Source organism: Carcharhinus amblyrhynchos, chromosome 28 (assembly GCF_965287045.1).
Source record: "Carcharhinus amblyrhynchos chromosome 28, sCarAmb.v2.hapA, whole genome shotgun sequence".
In the NCBI taxonomy this organism is placed as follows: domain Eukaryota; kingdom Metazoa; phylum Chordata; class Chondrichthyes; order Carcharhiniformes; family Carcharhinidae; genus Carcharhinus; species Carcharhinus amblyrhynchos.
The window spans coordinates 5507442-5516823 of NC_137351.1; the positions used below are offsets into that span (position 1 = coordinate 5507442).

The 9382-nt window shown below is 44.5% G+C and overlaps 1 pseudogene; it reads right to left on the bottom strand.

Annotated features, from left to right (window-relative positions):
* Window positions 1-8507: 8507 nt before the first annotated feature.
* Window positions 8508-8890, bottom strand: LOC145359630 (large ribosomal subunit protein eL31 pseudogene; annotated as a pseudogene).
* Between the last annotated feature and the right edge of the window lie 492 nt (window positions 8891-9382).

Sequence of the window (9382 nt, forward strand, 5' to 3'; positions counted from 1 at the left end):
TCGAAGATTTAGGCCAGAATTTTCCGGACGTTCACGGAGATTCTCTGGAACCACCGGCAGCACACTCCCGACCGTGTATTATCTGCCAGCGTGGGATGATGTCTATGGTAATTCCCATTGACACTGGCATTACCAGAGGATCCCACCACGAGCAAACACTCTCCACCTCCCGCCACTGGGAAACATGCAGCTGGGAGGCCAGAGAATCTCATCCCTAGTCTCTGAATTCCCTTCAAATGTTGCTTACAGTTGGGCTCAAACCCAGATGGTTAAATCATTTTCCCTGAGACTTCACCATCCCATTCTCCACCGTGCTGTGGAGAATGGGACGAAGTGCATACAGGGAGTGGGGCGTGAAGAGCTGTAGCTGAGGTAGCTGTGGAAGTCGGTGGGTTTGTAATGAATGTTAGTGGTCAGTCGATCATCAAAAGTGGAGACACAGAAATCAAGGAAGGAAGGGAAGTGTTGGAGACAGGCCAGGTGACGATGAGTGAAGGGTGGAAATTAGAAGTAAAATCAGTATTTTTTTCCAGGTGCAGACAAGAGCATGAAGTGGTACTGATGTCATGGAGGAAGAGTTGTGAGAGAGGGTTCTGAGTAAGATTGCAACAAAGAATCGTCCACATACCCCACAAGAAAACAGGCATAACTGGTGCCCTTGCTGTTACTATTAGCAACACCTGCAGGATCCAATGAATAGCGGGGAGGGGGGAGGGTTCCTGCCCAAAAATGTTAACGTTACAACGGAGGTGATGGAAGAAGAGTACAGCATCGTACTGAGCCTGAAGCACAATGAGGTGAGGGTGCAAAGTGATCAAATGGAGTCCTTTGCTGAGTACGGAACATTCAGCATCAGAGAAGGGAAAGTCAGAGGGAGAGAGAATACATGGCAAGAGCAGGATTGGAAGAAGGAATGGGGTCAAAAGAATGGGAAGATGTGGAGGATCTTGGATGGTTTTGGTATCCATAAATTGTTGGAGCTTGTATTTCTTAACATCTGAAAGGAAGAGAAAGAGCTTTTTGTTAAGGCATTGGATAAGGTGAAGAATGAAATGGAACTGGGGATAGGAACAGCTTTGTGATAGGCTGAGTCAAGGGTGTACATATGGCAATGCCTGGCACTGAATGTGGATCTCAGAATATGGTGAAGACAATACTCTGAGGGGCGTTGTATGTCCCAGCGATATATATAATCCTAGATAGATCCAAAACATGAGGGATGGAGCTTGAGCTGGAAGGCACATGGCATGAACTGGAGACAGGAATAGTCACTGAGGAAGGAGACATGGATGTGGAAGTGAGTTTTGGTAAATAACTTGTCAAACTCCAAAATGAGATGAAAAACAATGAAAGTAAAAGTGGTAAAAGAGAACAGAAATTTCTTCAAAGAGAGGAGTAGTCCTTCTTCAGGGCATTCCTGAAAGGATGATGACAATGGATTAAACACTCAAATCTGTTAAAGATCTCGAAGGATTTCAATGAGGTCACATTTCACTCTTCTAAACTCTAAATAATGAGGGAATATTCCACTCAAATGTTACTCATAAGACAATCCTCACAACCTGGGAATCCACCTTGTGAACCCTAAGTCAACTCGTTCATAGGTAGAGAGACCAAAACTGTTCTCAACAAGAGCTCCCGCCCAAGTCTGTCTTATTCTGCTGCTTTAACCCCATTGCAATGAAGCAGAACATGTCATTTGCAATCCCAATTACTTAATGTGCCTCAATGTTAACTTTGCGTGATTTGGTTACAAGCTTGTAACGACACCTAAATCCCTGTCAAATGCAATATTCACCAGTCTCTCACTGAGAAAATATTCTGCTTTGCCAAGCTTCTTACTAAAGTGAATAATTTCACTTATCCCCACGAGCATGTCTGCAACAATGATGTGTTTACAGGGCGTTGTTTTACTGACATTACATCTCTGGGCTGAATGAGTAACTTCTCATTTGAAATATAGCTTATGATGCTTTAGAAGCAGATTATTTTGGATGTGCAGATTTTGAGCATGGAGCTGCCAGTTCCAACACAGGATCAGGGAACAGCAAGTTCTATAATAGTACATCAAGAAAGACCATTTCCAGCGAGGTGTATCAGAGAGCCCAATATTCCTTTACGGTGTAACAGGCGTCGTTGATGACAAGGAGGACGATTGCACAGGGTTCAGCACCATTTGCAAGTCCTCAAATACGGGAAGAGTCTGTGTCTGCGTGCAGCACAGCCTGTCCTTAAATTGATAAGTGGAATAAAGCAGACACACCACACAAGTGCCAGGCACTGAGCATCTTCAATAAGGAAGAATCTAACCAACTTCCCTTGACCTTCAATGATTTACCATCACTGCATCCCCCATCAGCAACATGCTGGGGCTTACCATTGAGGTTAACTGCAACCGGCAGATAACTTCTACAAGAGCAGTTCAGAGGCTATGAATTCTCCACTCATGAACTTTGCCTCCTTACAGCCAAAGCTTGTCCACCAAGATACAAGTCTTGAGTGTGGTAGAAAACTCCCTAATTGCCCAGATGAATTTATTCCAAAAAATTCAAGAAGTTGAAAACTACCCAGAAGATTGGGCATTTATCCACCACTTGTGCCTAATATTAGCAATGTGTGCCAACTACAAGATACACCACAGCAATTCACCAAGCTTTTTTCCAATTCCATATTGACAGACACCATCACCCCAGATGGGCATGAGCAGCAGAGGTATTTGAATTTCTCTACCTGCAAGGTCACCTCCTTGCCACACACTATTTTGATTCGGAACAATATCAACATTCCTTAATCATCAAAACCCTGGACTCCCTTCCTAACAGCACTGTAGGTGGATGCGCAACACACAGTTCACACAGCATCACCAGCTGCTCAAGTAGCAGTTAAAGACGGGTAAAAATAATTGGCCTTTTCAATGGAAGTTGCTTCCCGTAAATGAATTAATGAAAGCAAAGTGAAATTCCGCTGTGGAGACCTTGGGATTGCCATCGTACTTCTTTCTGCTTTCAGCTGGCCTGTCATGTTCTTATATTCACATGTTTTATGTCATGGGTGTAAGCTTCAGGTTTCAGCTGTAGTTTAGAATAAATATTCCTGCACTGTTCCTGCTGAGTTGTGATTTCAGTGTCACTGGTTCTGAGAATGGATTAAAGTGCCACCAGACTCCAAGAGAGATACTTCAGGAATATAGTTGTGGGTGAAGTTATATATATGGGTCCCTCACTGCAGCAGCCCCTCTGCCTTTCTGCCCAAGGAGAAGACCAGGGGCTCTTGAGCACCGACAGGGAGGAAGGAAGAGAACCTTTTCTTGCACAAAAGTAGTAATGGGGCCCACAGCAAATTGTGAAGTCAACTTACCTCACAGGATCATTAGCAGTGCTCCTCCATATCCCTGAGGGAAAGTCTGGGTCTTGCTGGAAAAACACAGCAGATCTGTCAGCGTCTGCGGAGAGAGGAAGAAAGTTAAAGTTTTCAGCCTGTGCGACTCCTCCACAGAGCTGTCTCCGCTGCTCTGGGTTCCTCCTCACAGCTCCCTCCTATTTTTATTCTCTGCCTCGTTCTGCTGGAATTGCCCAAACAGCAGGCCACCACATCCAGCTAAACCCTGCCAGTTAAAATCCGTTAGTCCACCAAGATTCTGACTTCCTCCCACCACATGAGATTACTGTTATCACACAAGGTTTCCTGTTAGAGGCTAACATCAACTTTTTTGTGTTTCATTGCTGTACACATTTGACCTATCTTTCAGTAACTGGTGCATTATGTTTGTTGTTTTTATTGATTTCCAATTTCTGCAAGTGCTAATGTGAACAGTCATAGGAATAGCAGGAGGACATTTATGTCTGTTCTGCCATTTTGTGATAATATCTGTGACCTATCTCCATAAAACCAACTTTGCCCCAAATCCCTTAATGCATTTGAATAACAAAATACTATGTATTTCAGTATTAACACTAATAACAGCCCCGTATCATCGACCAGAAATAGAACAGGGTTTCGAATTTATTCCCTATGTACCTTATCTGCTCCCACTATTATAAACAAAATTTACATACACCTTCCCACTGTCCATAATCAATAAGAGGCAGCATGGTGTCACAGTGGTTAGCACTGCTGCCTCACACCACCAGGAACCTGTGTTTGATTCCTGGCTTGGATCACTGTCTATGCGAGTCTGCACGTTCTCCCTGCGTTTGTGTGGTTTCCCTCCAGGTACTCTGGTTTCCTCTCACAGGTTATGTGCTGGTTAGGTGCACTGGCCGTGCAAAATTCTCCCTCGGTGTACCCAAACAGGTGCCGGAGTGTGGTGACTAGGGGATTTCACAGTAATTTCATTGCAGTGTTAATGTCAGCCTATTTGTGAACCAGATGGGGTTTTTTTTGAAAATTGACAATGGTTTCATGGTCATCAGTAAATTCTTAATTCCAGATATGTTTTATTGAATTTAAGTCCCAAAACGGCCATTGCACCCAACTAGCACATTTTTTTTGGACTATGGGAGGAAACCGGAGCACCCAGAGGAAACCCATGAAGACATGGGGAGAACATGCAGATCCATACAGACACTGGCCCAAGCCAGAACCAAACCCAGATTCCTAGTGTTTTGAGGCAGCAGTGCTAACCACTGTGCCACCTTCTCTTGACAGCTTTGATGAAATTGATGGCACAGCGGTTAGCATTGCTGCCTCACAGTGCCAGGGGCCCGGTTTTGATTCCCGGCTTGGGTCACTGTCTGTGTGGAATTTGCACATTCTGCCTGTGAGGGTTTCCTCCGGGTGTTCCGGTTTCCTCCCATAGCACAAAGATCTGCAGATTAGGTGAATTGCCGTGCTGAGATTCTCCCTCAGTGTACCCGAACAGGCGCCACAGTGTGGTGACTGGGAGATTTTCACTGTAACTTCATTGCAGTGTGAATGTAAGCCTACTTGTGACTGATAAATTAATTACATTTTTTACTCATTTAAATTCCAGGGAGTAATACCTTAGTTTGTGTAACATCTCCTCATAATTTAACACTGGGAGTCCAAGCCTGGTAAATTCGACATCGCACCCCTCCAATGCTGCCATATCCTTTCTATAAAGGTCCTTTTACTCTCCACACAGACTAGTCACAGATGCCACTGATAACTGTGGGTGTCTCTCTCCCGCCAGTGTCCAACTCACAACCTGGATTTGTCACGTTGGGACAGAGGGAAAAGACTCACTGTTTATTCCTGACTAATGAGCTGACCCTTATGCCACACGCGTTACCCTGGCTGCCACTTATGACCGTGTGTCTCTCTTTCTTGTAGGTAGTAAAATAAAACCCAGAAGTGCCAGACTGGGACAGCCTCACGAGAGAGAGAGAGAGAGTGACCACTGTTTATTCCTGATCAGTGGACACCACTGAGTGAGCAGTTTCAAAGTGCTCGGCCCCTTTACATTTCTGTATCCCAGAATTTTGTTCTGGCTTTTTAGTGACTCACCAAGCTGGACGATGAAAGAGAGAGAAACTGTTCAAAGTGAATTTAAAAATAATTCATTCAAAAATAACTCCAACCAAACTCAGTCAATAAAACACAGACACTACAATACTATAGTATGGAAAGGAAACTCTAATAGCACAATGTAGATTCTTAGCATTACACAATTTACACAAAAACAAGAAGAATCCTAGACCCTCCTCAACCTTTACCTAACTGGGGGATTTCTGAAGGCTGAGAGATTAAATTCACGACTCCTCAGATTGTTTTAAAAACAAAGGTCCTTTCTGCTGCTGAGAACATAGTTGAGATCTTGTCTTGCTGCTGGGCTTTCCTTGTTCTTTCCTCTGCCACGAAGCAGTTGTCTGACTAGATACCTGAATTCACTCCTTTCCGACCTCACAACCCTCCTGCCCCAAACTTCACAGAACTCCTTTCCCAAGTTAACTGTTGAAAGGCCAAAACCTCTCCTCCTTGTATGTGTCTTCTTGATGTGGAGATGCCAGCACTGGACTGGGGTAAACACAATAAGTAGTCTCACAACATCAGGTTAAAGTCCTACAGGTTTATTTAGTAGCAAATGCCACTAGCTTTCGGAGTGCTGTTCCTTCGTCAGGTGTTTCACTTTGTGTCTTCTTGGCCAGAGCTCAATATTTTTTGAAAGGCATTTTCCTTAATCAAATTGGCTGGCTCCTCCCCGTCAGTTTCAAAACAATGGGGTACAAAGTAGTCATGATGTGGGTATCGGCAGTTCCGATGCGCCACAGCGAAAAACCGCACCGATCTCCTCAGAAGGCAAACACAGGACACAGTGGACAGAGTACCCTTCGTCGTCCAGTACTTCCCCGGAGCAGAGAAGCTACGACATCTTCTCCGGAGTCTTCAACATATCATTGATGAAGACGAACATCTCGTCAGGGCTATCCCCACACCCCCACTTCTTGCTTTCAGACAACCACACAACCTCAAACAGACCATTGTTCGCAGCAAACTACCCAGCCTTCAGGAGAATAGTGACCACAATACCACACAACCCTGCCACAGCAACCTCTGCAAGACATGCCGGATCATCGACATGGATACCACCATCACACGTGAGAATACCATCCACCAGGTACATGGTAAATACTCTTGCAACTCGGCCAACATTGTCTACCTGATACGTTGCAAGAAAGGATGTCCCGAAGCATGGTACATTGGGGAGACCATGCAGACACTACGACAACGGATGAATGAACATTGCTCGACAGTCACCAGGCAAGACTGTTCCCTTCCTGTTGGCGAACACTTCAGTGGTCACGGGCATTCAGCCTCTGACCTTCGGGTAAGCATTCTCCAAGGTGGCCTTCACGACACACGACAGCGCAGAGTTGCTGGACAGAGACTGATAGCCAAGTTCCGCACACATGAGGACGGTCTCAACAGGGATCTTGGGTTCATGTCGCACTATCTGTAACCCCCGTGACTTGCCTGGGTTTGCAAAACCTCACTCACTATACTGTCTGGAGACAATACACATCTCTTTAAACTGTGATCAGTGCTCCTTCCACTCACATTATCAGCCACTTCAGGTCTTGAACAGCAGGTTAGGTGTAAGGATTCGCATTCTAATCAGTAATCTCTAAACTGTCTGTGCTTTATATGCTCTGTCTGAGGCCAGAACTCTCCATTCACCTGACGAAGGGGCTAACCCCGAAAGCTTGTGAGTATATTATCAAATAAATAGGTTGGACTGAAACCTGGTGTTGTCAGACTTTTTACTGTACAAAGTAGTAACAGAGTGAAACTGATTTGATCAGCTTCAATGACCAACAGCTCAAACTGTTTTAGGAAGTATCTGATGGGATGCTAAGTGTCCCAATGTGGTATCCTGCAACCGCTAAATGTTTTCCCGTTAGTGGAGGCATTACTGTATACAGTTGGGGTAAAGCTCGTTGTCTCCATTGTCTCCCAGTCTCTCACTGGTCAGGGCTATCGACACCCCTCTGCGTAATCTTGCCAGGTAGCTTTGCCACAACTCGTGACCCCCTTTCATCACTCCTTGGCAGCTGCTGTACATTCCGATGTCTGGTTTGCAGCCATTTTGCTCAAATGTAATCTTTTAAAATAATTCTGCCTTTGAAATGTCTGTTGTTCCACTTGAAATTGGCCATGTTGTATCGGGTTTAATATAAATGTCTGTGTATCCTACGGAGTTCCTCCGAATAGTGGATTTGCTGCACTTCCAGATGTCCCTACAATCAGATCCAAATCAGACTGTATCATGGAAAATGATAAGCAACTCCGTCAGCCTCAGAAATCGCAGTCCCAATGACCCCTTACTTCTAATCTAAAATGATAATCAAACAGTCACATGGCTGTTCTAGTCCCCTACACGTGTCCTGACTTAACAAACATTCTATTACCTGAATGATTACACAATCTCACTCTCGATTAGTCCACCTAGCCAAGTGACCTTTACTCTGTTGAACGACATTAAAAGGACAATTACCACAAATCACCACAATTACTCTTGAAGCCAAAGGCAATATTCTATCAGCCTGCTTGATTATTTTCTGTAACTTTTGTGCCAATGAAGATCTGCAGAGATGAAAAGAAACACACAAGTAAAGAAATTGCACACAAATACTTCTTCCTTTCTTAGCCAAGAAGATGGTACAATGTACAGACTGATAAGAGACAACAGTTAGGTAGAAAATTTTACATGTTCTAATCTTAAAATACAGGCATGTGACTTACATAATACATTTGACCAAGCCTGACTCGACACAAGGTTCCCTTTCCTGAAAGTTGTGAGTAATCTGACTTGACAAGATACCTTCCCTTTGAATTAAGGAGGGCTGTCTTTGAGTGGAAATTAAGTAATCAAAACCAAATTTAAGTATCGATCAAAAGAGCATCTTTGCAGTTGACAGACCACCCACTGCGTGAGGAATAAATTACGCAGTCATAAAACATACTGTAAGCATTGAAGAACAGAGGGACAGCCAGATCCTCTCAGTTGCCTTAGGCAGTTGCAACTTTATAAACACAACATTTACAATTTAATTTTCATCAACATTAACTGTCTGCAGACCTTTGTATGATGTGACAGGAACGTTAGTTACCAATGTGTAGAGTTTGTTAGGAGAGTCCTCCTCCCCATTACGTTTTCAGGATCAACACACACGAATGCGATATGGAACATTCCTTATGCCTTTTGTCCAAACAGCCTTGTTCAAAATGAGTATCAATGTGGACATCTGGAGTACCTGTCTCCTCCACCGCAAATTTATGGATCTCCTTAATGGCATGGGTAGCGCGTCTGTTAAAACCCACGCCATGGATGCGCTTATGCACATTTATTGTGTATTCCCTCGTAACCACCTCGTTAATGGCAGAACAGCCCATCATTTTCTCTCCACCTTTCTTAGTGGGAGCCATCTCACCGGGAAAATGTCAGAAGGGGCTTTACTGCACCTGGTATTCTGAGGTGGTCTCCCATTCAAGTACTAACCAGGCCTGGGTCTGCTTAGCTTCTGCGATCGAGTCTTTTCAGACTAGCATGGGGGCTATTTTCCCACAACATTTCTGGTGGGTCAGGTTGGGAGATTTGCATCGTCGATCTTGTTCCGGGATTTGCCAATGCATTGGGAATGCACGCACATCTTCCCGAGCCAGAGAACAGTCGGAGTCCAAAGCACGCTGGAAACCAACAGGAAGGCAGATAAGTGATTTGAATCTTTTAAAAATGTAGTTTAAATATATCTTGCATTTCATTATCAGGAACTTTCAGGTCCCGATAGAATCGCCCACCCCACCAGGAGTACTTCATTCTGGCGGAATTTAGAGTAGCTCCCCATATTCGGGGAACTAGCAAGAGACCTACCGGAATGAAGGGGGCAATCGGGGCCCACTAGGGGATTGAGCAGCGGGGGGT